At 47.6% G+C, this 12,772-nt stretch overlaps 1 protein-coding gene across 2 annotated transcripts in view; it reads right to left on the bottom strand.

Annotated features, from left to right (window-relative positions):
- TBXA2R (thromboxane A2 receptor) overlaps positions 1–12,550 on the bottom strand; it is a 32,611-nt gene extending 20,061 nt beyond the window's left edge. Inside the window, exon 1 of one of the 2 annotated variants that reach the window (XM_060275312.2) lies at positions 12,436–12,550. The gene's annotated coding sequence lies outside the window, so the exon portion shown is untranslated. Of the gene's footprint in view, positions 1–970; positions 1,103–12,435 lie in introns of those variants that run through there. The other variant, XM_088673075.1, reaches the window with a different exon arrangement.
- Between the last annotated feature and the right edge of the window lie 222 nt (positions 12,551–12,772).

Below are 12,772 nucleotides of genomic sequence, written 5' to 3'. Positions count from 1 at the left end.
CCCTAGATAGTCTTTTCCAGCTGCATCGTATAATATTCTCCAAATTTTCTTAAAACTCAGTTCTTTCCATAGTTCTCACTACATTGCAAGCACTTTTTAAAAACCCTGCCAATGCTTTTTATTGTTTACAGTGTTTTTTTTAAGGCAACGTCTAAAACTTCCTCATTCTTTGTTAAATTTATTGTCTTCTTGAGCTCTGATTTTCCCGGTCGGGCTGTTTTATACTGCATCCTGGGATGCGGGTGGCGCTGTGGTCTAAACCACTGAGCCTAGGGCTTGACGATCAGAAGGTCGGCGGTTCGAATCCCCGCAACAGGGTGAGCTCCCATTGCTCGGTCCCTGCTCCTGGCAACCTAGCAGTTCAAAAGCACCTCAAAGTGCAAGTAGAGAAATAGGTACCACTCCAGCGGGAAGGTAAACGGCGTTTCCATGCGCTGCTCTGTTTCGCCAGAAGCGGCTTAGTCATGCTGGCCACATGACCCGGAAGCTGTACGCCAGCTCCCTCGGCCGGTAAAGCGAGATGAGCACCGCAACCCCAGAGTCATCCGTGACTGGACCTAATGGTCAGGGGCCCCTTTACCTTTACCTAAATACCTCCTGCATTCTGCACATGGGCTAGAAACCACTGGATTCAAGTCATTCAGTTTTCAGACCCTGCGTCATTCCACTTTAAGGATGAAGATGGGGGGTCAGAATTCAGCAACCTTTTTGGGGAGGGACAGGTTAAAGAAGGCCCATTTTGACAGCCCTACACATCCCCTTCCATTGCAAAGCGCGTAGTCAACATTTCCACGGCCAATCCAAAACAATGTAGGATGGCGTAAGTTTCTAGTCCTCATGCCCCCGCCCAAAAGGTAAGTTTTAAAATAGGAACCAAGCTTTGCACTATGCCAGACAGCTGGTACATCAATCTCAGTGTTGGCAGCACTGACTGGCAACAGCTGTACGAGGGTTCAGACCCAAGCCTTACCTGGAGGTGACAGGAATCGAACCCAGCACCTCCGCCACTGTACTGCTGCCCTTCCCCCTGTGCACCGCGTCCTACTTAGAGTAGACCCATTCAGATGAATGGGCCTGATCTCCTTCCACCACCACCACCACCCTGGGGAGAAAAGAGAGAAGAAATAAATTTGCCCTGCCTCCTTCCAGATATCTGAAGGCAGCCATTGCATCCCACCTTAAAAACATACCCAATTGCTGTACGCAAGAATCGATTTATGCAGAAGATTCTGTCCTGGGCAATTTATGACCGCGCCAAGGCATCCCTCACCCAGCCAAAAAGTAGCATTTGGAGTCGGTGGATATTGAAGCCCGGAAGAGACAGAGGAGGCGAGGGCTGAGGACACTACTTAAATTCCTGTTTTGGGGGCTTGTAGGAACATGCCTTGGGGAAGGTCTACAGAGCTCAACTGAAAAGGCAGACAGACATCCTCCGGCAGCCAGGAGAACTCAGAAGCTGGCCAGGTTGCCAACTTCCCAGGAAACCCCACCCAAGCCTGCTCCTGGACAGGCTCTCTTTCTACGGTTCTCAAAACCCCAACTCGAGATGCAAAACATTCTCCACCCTGTGGTGTCGTCTTGTAAAAGGGAACCCTACTTTCCAGGGACAGTCCACGATTTACAGGAGCCATTCCAGTTTCTTATTTGATCCCGGGACCCGGAATGCCCCACTTTTCCTTGGGACATCCCTATTTTCACAGGAGAAATGTTGGAGGGGATGGAATAGGACGTCCCTATTTTCATGGGAGAAATGTTGGAGGGGATGGAATAGGACGTCTCTATTTTCATGGGAGAAATGTTGGAGGGGATGGAAAAGGACGTCCCTATTTTCATCAGATAAATATTGGAGGGGATGGAGTTATGAAACCCCTGAGCCATCTGAAAGCAGTCCTTTATAGGGAAGTTTTTTTATTAAAAATGTTTTAAGTTTTTATTGTTTTGAAGTATGTTGGAAGCAACCCAGAGTGGCTGGGACGACCCAGTTGGATGGATGGGGTATAAATCATAGAATCGGAGAACAGTAGAGATGAAAGGGACCCCCAGGGCTCATCTAGTCCAACCCCCCCACAATGCAGGAATCTCAGCTAAAGCATCCAGGACAGACGGCTATCAAAGTCCTGCTTAAAAACCACCAAGGAAGGAGATTCCGTCACCTTCCATCCCACTGTCGAACAGCTCTTATTGTCAGAAATGTTTTCTTGACATTTTATTGGAGTCTCCTTTCTTGGAGCTTGGAGCCACGGGTTCGAGTCCTACCTTCCAGAGCAGGAGAAAACAAGCTTGCTCCATCCTCCATGGGACAGCCCTTGAGATATTTGATTTGGAGATGACTATCCTATCTCCCTCTCTGTCTCCTAATAGTCAAATTATTGTCATTACGGAATAGGACATCCCTGTTTCTATCGGAGAAATGTTGGAGGGGATGGGGTCACTGGGCTAACAGCTGCCGATATTTCCGCAAAAGGCGCTGAATGGGTATTGCTGCCTTTAATGGGAATTGATGGCTGGTGCCTGCTAGCTGAAACCCCGTTAATTCCCGGGTTTTGCTTTGACTTCTTCGTTCATCGCTCCATTTTTGTCTCGAGCTTTCTGTCTCCCCCTTGATTGTCTTGCTAGGAAGGCAGGGTGGAGTTATCGATTTATCTGCATCCCAACACCCCCAGGTACTCATGCCAAAGGAATGTCCCCTTGGCTCTCTGTGAGTCCTCTGAAGGTTCCCCCCCCCAAGCAAAAACTGCTTCCAACTTTCCTCCTTTTCCATCCACAACTCCCTGCCATTAGCAGAAATTAAAAATAAACCCCTCAGCTCAGAGATCCTCGGATGGGATTCGCTGGAGGGAAGGAATTTGCTGTTTTGTTTTGCCTTGCAATGCCAACACAGGCAAGCCAGCCTGGGAACGGACCTTGTGAAGCAAAGAGGCAAAAAACGGGCTGCGAATTTCGCCCTTCCACCCTCCTCAGTGTCAATAGCTGCTGCCTTCCTTTCTGCACATCGTCTTCACGGCCTTAATATTAGTTTGGCAGCTCCACTCCTTTATTTATGGACACTTGGTTGGTTGGGCATCCTATTGAGAGAGGATAATCGCAAATTGTGGACTCTCCTTCCTTGGAGGATTTTAAGCAGAGGTCGGACGGACATCTGTCATTGATGCTTTAGCATTGCAGATTCCTGCATTGCAGGGGGTTGGACTGGATGACCTGCAGGGTCCAAATTAAGGTAAAGGGGCCCCTGACCATCAGGTCCATTCGTGTCCGACTCAGGGGTTGCGGCGCTCATCTCGTGTTATTGGCCGAGGGATCCGGCGTTTGTCCGCAGACAGCTTCCGGGTCATGTGGCCAGCATGACAAAGCTGCTTCTGGTGAACCAGAGCAGCGCACGGAAACACCGTTTACCTTCCCGCCGGAGCGGTCCCTATTTATCTACTTGCACTTTGAGGTGCTTTCGAGCTGCTAGGTGGGCAGGAGCTGGGACTGAGCAACGGGAGCTCACCCCATTGCAGGGATTCGAACCGCCAACCTTCTGATCAGCAAGCCCTAGACTCTGTGGTTTAACCCACAGCGCCACTCAGGGTCCAAATTAGATTCTCTTAATTTTGCTGCTAATTTTGCCAGTTCTGCACAGCCCTGTAGCTGACTTATCCATTCTTCTTTTGCTGGAATTTCCATTTCTGCACATATAGAACCCTAGCTGCTGTTGTTACAGCACAGGTGTGGCGCTGTGGTCTAAACCACTGAGCCTTTTGGGCTTGCCGATCGGAAGGTAGGTCGGCCGTTCAAATCCCCGCAGCGACGGGATGAGCTCCCGTTGCTCTGTCCCAGCTCCTGCCAACCTAGCAGTCTGAAAACGTCAAAGTGCAAGTAGATAAATAGGTACCGCTCCCGCAGGACGGTAAACAGTGTTTTCGTGCGCTCTGCTTTCCAACATGGTGTCCCGTTGCGCCAGAAGCGGTTTAGTCCTGCTGGCCACGTGACCAGCTCCCTTGCCTGAAAGCGAGATGAGCGCTGCAACCCCATAGCCGCCTTTGGCTGGACTTAACCTTCCAGGGGTCCCTTACTTTACTTCACTTCACTTTACTTTACTTTACTTTACTTTACTTTACTTTACTTTACTTTACTGGTGAAACTCGGAAAATTAGAATATCGTTGAAAAGTGCATTTATTTCAGTAATGCAACTTACTATTTTTCTTTTTCTTTTCTTTTTTACAAATGCTTTCTTTTGGAAATTCCACAGTAATAAAGAAAATTTATTACTTTACTCTGGGGCTGCGCGCTCATCTCGCATTATTGGCCGAGGGAGCCGGCGTATAGCTTCCAGGTCATGCGGCCAGCATGACAAAGACGCTTCTGGCAAACCAGAGCAGCACATGGAAACGCCGTTTACCTTCCGCTATAGCGGTTCCTATTTATCTACTTGCACTTTGACGTGCTTTCGAACTGCTAGGTTGGCAGGAGCTGGGACCAAGCAACAGGAGCTCACCCCGTCACAGGGATTCGAACCGCCGACCTTCTGATCAGCAAACCCTAGGCTCAGTGGTTTAACCACAGCGCCACCTGGGTCCCCCAATAAAGCAAATAGTTACAATAATACAAAAATAAACACCGCTATTACATTTCATTCATTGCATTCCATTTATAATTGACCTGCCTAACGACAAATGATTACAATTACAACAAATAAAGGCTTGGCATATATTGCTTTGCATGCCACGCATCTATCTCATATATTGGTTTCACCTTTTAAATTGCATTACTGAAATAAATGCACTTTTTGACGATATTCTAATTTTCTGAGTTTCACCTGTACTTTACTTACTAAAGCCATTAGCACATGTTGCCATGCAACCAATCCATGCAGAATGTAGGTACCTTATATATCATGAAGACAGACTTACCCTGTCATTCATACACATACACACACACACACACACACACACACACACACACACACACACTTACTTCACGGAATCAGACCCAAAGCCCATCTAGTGGCCAGTCTAATGGTTCCAAAACGTTTAAATTCAAACGCACCCCCCCTCCCTGGGCATGAATGCACACTGCTGCTAATTTGCAGCAAGACTGCTCCTGTATATGGAGGCTCCATGGCGCAGTCCTAACTGACGGCCTTTGGCAGAGAAAAAACCCCACCCGTGGCATTTCATCTAAATCCCCTACCGACGTCCCGTAAAACACTGGCCCGTCTTGGCGCATCGCAGATTCCAGAAACGGTTTGTGCACCGGGTGGAAGAGGATGACGGCTCCTCGTCGCCCCTTTCCCAGATCCTGGGAACAACTCGGGTCACGACCCCTGGGTCATTAGAAAAGAATGTCAGCGAGCAGCAAGAGGATGATAGCGTGTGGGTCTCCGTTTACCAAGCCATACAAGGGAAAAGCTCTGGGAAGGAGAGATAACTCTGGCACACTGCAAAGCATGGTGCCCACAGACGCTGCGGGGATTTGGGGACTTCTTCCTGACCCACACTGAGAGCAGCCTCAGTACCCTTTGTGATATGCACCCTTTGTGATATGCACCCTGTGATCTGCCTCCTTCCCTTCACCTTTCTTCCTCAGTAAGGTAAAGGTAAAAGGTAAAAAGGTAAAGGACCCCTGGACGGTTAAGCCCAGTCAAAGGCAACTATGGGTTTGCGGCGCTCATCTTGCTTTTAGGCCGAGGGAGACGGCGTTTGTCCGCAAACCGCTTTCCGGGTCATTTGGCCAGCAGGACTAAACCGCTTCTGGCGCAATGGGACACCGTGACAGAAACCAGAGCTCATGGAAACGCCATTTACCTTCCCGCTGCAGGGGTACCTATTTATGATGAGATTATTGCAATGTGTTAAACATAGGGACCATAAAGAAGGCTGATCGCCGAAGAATGGATGCTTTTGAATTATGGTGCTGGAGGAGACTCTTGAGAGTCCCATGGACTGCAATAAGATCAAACCTATCCATTCTGAAGGAAATCAGCCCTGAGTGCTCACTGGAAGGACAGATCGTGAAGCTGAGGCTCCAAGACTTTGGCCACCTCATGAGAAGAGAAGACTCCCTGGAAAAGACCCTGATGTTGGGAAAGATTGAGGGCACCAGGAGAAGGGGATGACAGAGGATGAGATGGTTGGACAGTGTTCTCGAAGCTACGAACATGAGTTTGACCAAACTGCGGGAGACAGTGCAAGACAGGAGTGCCTGGCATGCTATGGTCCATGGGGTCACAAAGAGTCGGACACGACTAAACAACAACAACAAACATAGGGCTGCCTCTGAAGACGGTTCGGAAACTTCAGCCGCTGCAGAATTCGGCAGACAGGTTGCTCACCAGCGCAAGGCGGCTTGAGCCTATTGCACCGATCCTGGCTTGGCTGCCCTGGCTGCCGATTAGTTTCCGGGACCCAATTCAAATAGCTGGTTTAGACCTATAAAGCCTTAAACGGCTCAGGACCGCAATACCTCAAAGACCGCCTCTTCCCATATGAACTTCTGAGTCCTTCCTTCATGTCCCTCCTCTGTGTGAGGCGGCAACAAGAGAACGGGGCCTTTTTTGAAGTGGCTCCCTGTTTGCACGATGTTCTCCCTAGAGAGGTTCTCCTGGCACCTTCCTCACATATCTTTAGGCGCCAGGCAAAAATGTTCCTCTAACAACCAGGCCTTGGGTTGCTTAGCATTCAATGGCCTTATAAATGTGTTTGTGGGTTCTTGGTTTGCTTTTGCCTTCTGCTTGTAATTTTATGTTGCGAACCACCCTGTGACTTTTGGCTGAAGAGTGGTATGCAAATTTAAACAAAAACAACAACAGGATGCTCGACAAGATGGGAAATTGGAAGACCCTCCCAGTGTTTCCCGGGACAGTCCCAGATTTACAGAAGCCGCCCCGGTTTCTGTTTTGATCCCAAAATGTCCCGCTTTTCCTTTGTTGTTGTTTAGTCGTTTAGTCGTGTCCGACTCTTCGTGACCCCATGGACCATAGCACGCCAGGCACTCCTGTCCTGCACCGCCTCCCGCAGTTTGGTCAGACCCATGTTGGTAGCTTCGAGAACACTGTCCAACTATCTCGTCCTCTGTCGTCCCCTTCTCCTAGTGCCCTCAATCTTTCCCAACATCAGGGTCTTTTCCAAGGATTCTTCTCTTCTCATGAGGTGGCCAAAGTATTGGAGCCTCAGCTTCATGATCTGTCCTTCCAGGGAGCTTTTCCTTAAGATGTCCCTATTTTCATTAGAGAAATGTTGGAGGGTACGGAATTATGTGACCCCCCCCCCCTGAGCCAAGGAGATAAGTAACCTTTAGAAGACATCCGAAGGCAGCCCTGTATAGGAAAGGTTTTTTTTTTTAATGTTTAATGTTTCATTATGTTTTTATATAGGTTGGAAGCCTCCCAGAGTGGCTGGGGCAACCCAGTCAGATGCACAGGGTATAAATGATAACAGTATTATAATTATACAGTGGATTCCTCGGTATTTGAACATAATCCATTCTGGAAGACCCTTCGACTTCCGAAACCGAGGCGCAAAGGACAGCCTGCAGAAAACTGAGGGGGAAATAACAGGTACACGCAGCAGAAAGCCGTTCAACTTCTGTTTGAAAACGGAAGCATTTACTTCCAGGTTTTCGGCGAAATGTTCGACTTCCGAGACGTTCAAAAACCGAGGTACCACTGTATGATGATGATGATGGAATGTTGTTGTTGTTTAGTCGTTTAGTCGTGTCCGACTCTTCGTGACCCCATGGACCAGAGCACGCCAGGCCCTCCTGTCTTCCACTGCCTCCCGCAGTTTGGTCAAGCTCATGTTCGTAGCTTCAAGAACACTGTCCAACCATCTCGTCCTCTGTCGTCCCCTTCTCCTAGTGCCCTCCATCTTTCCCAACATCAGGGTCTTTTCCAGGGAGTCTTCTCTTCTCATGAGGTGGCCAAAGTCTTGGAGCCTCAGCTTCAGGATCTGTCCTTCCAGTGAGCGCTCAGGGCTGATTTCCTTCAGAATGGAGAGGTTTGATCTTCTTGCAGTCCATGGGACTCTCAAGAGTCTCCTCCAGCACCATAATTCAAAAGCATCAATTCTTTATGGTCCAGCTCTCACTTCAATAATAATAATAATAATAATAATAATAATAATAATAATAATAATAATTTATTATTTATACCCTGCCCATCTGGCTGGGTTTCCCCAGCCACTCTGGGCGGCTTACAACAGAAAAATGAAATAAAATAATCAAACATTAAACATACATCACTACTGGGAAAACCATAGCTTTAACTATACAGACCTTTGTAGGCAAGGTGATGTCTCTGCTTTTTAAGATACTGTCTATGTATCTTATGTATCTTACTCTCTATGTATCTTGATGGAATAGGACGTGCCTATTTTAATCGGATAAATGTTGGAAGTTACGCACTGGCCCAATCCAGCAGGAATCTTCTTATCTCATGTTTCGCCATGAATTCCATCAAGTCTCGCCCTCCACCCCTGTTTGGGGAGATAACTTTGCTGCATCATGAAATCTCGGTGACCAACCGAAATCCCTCCCCGTATGTGCTGGACCTCGCATGCTCCGCAGAGGCCGGCACGGAGAGGCTTCATGTCGGAGCAATAAATAATATTGGCTCAGAGGAGCGCTAGGATTTCATCATCGCAACCATCCTAGCTTTTTATTTTCAGTTTCATGCAATCTCCCAGGACTGATGCCGTTTGCTAGATTGTTGGTGTTTTCTCTCGTAGTTGGCCATGGCATGTTTTGAAAATAAGACAGTGATTGATTCAGTAATCTCGGTTCATGGCGTTCTTTGTGGACGCGCGAGAAACTAGGGACAGATTCTGCCGTCCTTCCTCTGCACCCAGACCCTGGGAATTGACTGGGCTTTTTTATTTATTCCCTGGCTGCTTCTGAACCCACATGTACCACGCATCTTTCAGAACTGTATGGCACCCTCTCAAGAACGCTCAGCCTAAGCACTTGAAGAGGGGAGGAAGATTTATTGCTGCCAAAAAGAATCGAAATGTTTAGTTCCAGGCTAAGTGACGGCTGAAAGGAGCGTCCAAATATTTGGAGACTGGAAAGCTGAACTGACACACAAGGAACATTTCTTTCGGCGCAACGGGGGAATAGGGGTTTTTTTGGGTTTTTTTACTGTCCATATTGCAGAGGTGAAAGGAAGGAAAGAGGAGGAGGAGGGAGGAGGAAAAGCGCGTTTCGAATCCTGAAAGAGAGCAGAGATCTGAGGATGCAGGGAATGGAAAGCTTAGATTCACTTGCTTGCTTCTCGCATTTATCCGTTTGTTTATTGATCTCTTGCATTTATTTATCGATTGTGTTCAGTGCCCGATTGACAAGCTATAGCTTAGGGCCCCACTCTCTTGGGGGCCCCAAAAATTTTTTAAGGGAAAAAATATTTCCAAAATATAAGATAAAAACCAAATAAACCAAAACCTACCTACAGCAACAGTGTTTTGTGTTGTGCAGGCTACTGTGATGTAAGTCATGGGCCCCGCCTGCTAGCCAGTTCCCTAAAATATCACTGGTTTGCTCCTTTCTATATATACATTCTGCATGTGCAAATGGCTTGAGATACTTATGAGGTCCATAAATTACCATATAGCATAGATTCAACACAAAAAACAGCGACAATTTATTGTTGACAAAGGACAGCTGGACACAGAAAGTGCCCCGTTACCTTCAGTAGCTTAGGGCCCCATCAAACCTAAATACGGCCCTGATTGTGTTTATTCAAACGCAAAGAGTTCAAGGTTCTCTCCTTCCTTGTTGAGTCCCCACAACGACCCTGCGGGGCAGGCTAGGCCGGAAGACGCAGCGCCTGGCCCCCCCCCAGGTCACACATTGCCATGAGCTTCACAGCAGAGTGCAGGGATTCGAACCCTGTCTAGCGGGCCGGTGTGTGGAGTCAGCCGGCGGGGGGGTGTCTGTTGGAGGCGGGCTCCGTTCACCCTCCCAATGGGCTCCATGTGTGCCCCCGGCCGTGCGCCCCCACCCCAGCCGCCCAGTCCACCAGAGTGGCTCAACACTTGCCCTTCCCCGGGGCACCAGCAACCCACGCTAAGCCACTGCAGGGAGTATAAAATAATGATATAGAAGAAGATTAAAATTAGGGGTGCAGCAGTGATAAGTGTTAACAATATAGCTTGCTGCAGAAAAGGGGGAAGAAGTCAATTCCCCTTTGATGAAATGTATCTCTCCCTCTTTTTTTGTGTGTGTAGAATCATAGAGTTGGAAGAAGGATACTGACAAGCTGGAACGTGTCCAGAAGAGGGCAACCAAAATGGTCAAAGGCCTGGAAACGATGCCTTATGAGGAACGGCTAAGGGAGCTGGGCATGTTTAGCCTGGAAAAGAGAAGGTTAAGGGGCGATATGATAGCCATGTTCAAATATATGAAAGGATGTCATATAGAGGGAGGAAGAAAGGTTGCTTTCTGCTGCTCCAGAGAAGTGGACACGGAGCAATGGAATCAAACTTCAAGAAAGAAGATTCCACCTAAACATTAGGAAGAACTTCCTGACAGTAAGAGCTGTTCGGCAGTGGAATTTGCTACCAAGGAGTGTGGTGGAGTCTCCTTTGGAGGTCTTTAAGCAGAAGCTTGACAGGCATATGTCAAAAATGCTTTCATTGTGTTTTCTGCTCGGCAGGGGGTTGGACTGGATGGCCCTTGTGGTCTCTTCCAACTCTAGGATTCTATGAAGAGACCACAAGGGCCATCCAGTCCAACCCCCTGCCAAGCAGGAAACACCACCAAAGCATTGTATTTGATCTATTTAAATAAATGAAATTGAAACTGGGGGAAAAACGAAAACAAAGAGAGTTCAGTATAATAATGGTTTTTTGTTTTTTTTACAAGCATGCTGTATCAGAGCCTGAAGGCAATATACAGCCATCGTGACTCGCAAGCATTGATAGCGTTCTCGTTCGAGATTAGAAAGCAGATCAGACAAATGAGTGGGAGTCAAGCAGCTGTCAATCATTACTACCCATAATGGCAATGTTCTGGACTGACAACTCTCAGTGTCATACCAGAACTCGGTGCCGGCATTCAAGGAAACCCAATCTTGGGAGATTCAGGATGGATAAAAGAAAAGATAGATAAACCAGATCAGGAATAAATAATTCTTAAAAGAAAAAGAACCGGGGGGAGGGGGGATTCGTAGCATGTTTGAAAAATTATTGCAAACAACTTTTAGACGTTAGCAGGATTAGAAGTAACCGAGCGGTTACTGTATAACTAGAATCAGGAAAGGGGGAATACAAAGGATTAATTAGAATATGCAAAAAGGAAAATGAAATGAACCATACAAGAAGGAGGAGGGGAGGGAAGTTGAATGTATTAAATTCAATGATTTATATGATTGTTTTAAAACTGAAAATGATAAATTATATACATATATATACAGTATATACACCCATTTTAAGGATAGGTAAAGTGAGGGCCTTGCTCCCGCAGGAGGCAGCAAGAGACACAAACTTGGATGTTTAATTTTGAGTAAACAGGGATCAAAGTGAGTGGGAACACACATCAAATGCCCCCCCCCCCAATCGAAAGGATGTATCTTGAATGACAGGAGAGGGTGTTCAGTTCTCCATTCTTTCATCTTACACCTTTGTCCTGCCTCTCTACAAGAGCATTTGAAGCACTTTGTGCCTCTGATCGCGTGCAGAGTGCCTCTCTCCCTTGCCCATAGCAACTGTCAGACCCTAAGTAGGCAAAATGAGGGCTTCTCGGTGAGAACACGCCTTCCCTTTCCTTCCTTCCTTCCTTCCTTCCTTCCTTCCTTCCTTCCTTCCTTCCTTCCTTCCTTCCTTCCTTCCTTCCCTCCCCCTTTCCTCTTCAATGCCCATCTCCCTCCCTCCCTCCCTCCCTCTCCCTCTCCCTCTCCCTCCTTCCTTCCTTTTCTTTTCTTCCTTCCCTCACCCTCCCACTTTCTTCAATACCCTTCCCTCCCTCTTCTCTTCTCTTCTCCCCCCATCCCCTTTCCTCTTCAATGCCCATCTCTCCCGTCCTTCCTTTCTTCCTTCCTTCCTTCCTTCCTTCCTTTTCTTTTTTTCCTTCCCTCACCCTCCCACTTTCTTCAATACTCTTCCCTCCCTCTTCTCTTCTCTTCTCTTCTCTTCTCTTCTCTTCTCTTCTCTTCTCTTCTCTTCTCTTCTCCCCCCATCCCCTTTCCTCTCCAATGCCCATCTTTCTCTCCTCTCCAGTTCCTCCTTCTCCTCATCTCTCCCTCACCCTCTTTCTTTATCTCTCCTGGAGCCTCGCTTCCCCTTCTTGTGCCTTGAAATAAAACCGCTTCTTTTTCCGGCTGGAGGATGTGCTCCAACAAGCCTTTGCTTAAAAACAAAAAACAAACAACCCATCAGGTTTGCAAAAGAACCACCAGCAGCTGCAGAAACAAGGCTATAAAAAACATCACCATCACCCTTAGAACAATTACTTGGGCTACATACCCTTTTCAGGCCAAGTTCTCAGAAGTTGGGTGCTAACCCTGAGGAGGCAGCGAGGAGGCAGCTCCACTTCGTCTCTCTGCTGCTTCTGAGAAAAAGCAAGGCTAGCTGCTTTTTTTTTTTTTGAGAAGTGGGTAGGAAAAAGGGAGGGACCTAGAGAGAAGGGGCTGGATGGCTCATCCCTTTTCAGGGAAAAGATTGCACAGAGAGAGAGAGAGAGAGAGAGAGAGAGAGAGAGAGAGAGAGAGAGAGAGAGAGAGAGAGAAGAGAGAGAGAGAGAGAGAGAGAGAGAGAGAGAGAGAGAGAGAGAGAGAGAGAGAGAGATTTTCTCCTGGAGGGA

Source organism: Zootoca vivipara, chromosome 6, assembly GCF_965207765.1.
Source record: "Zootoca vivipara chromosome 6, rZooViv2.hap1.1, whole genome shotgun sequence".
NCBI classification, from domain to species: Eukaryota; Metazoa; Chordata; class Lepidosauria; order Squamata; family Lacertidae; genus Zootoca; species Zootoca vivipara.
The sequence above is the reverse complement of the archived record's forward strand: the minus strand, read 5'-3'. Positions and strand labels throughout refer to the sequence as shown.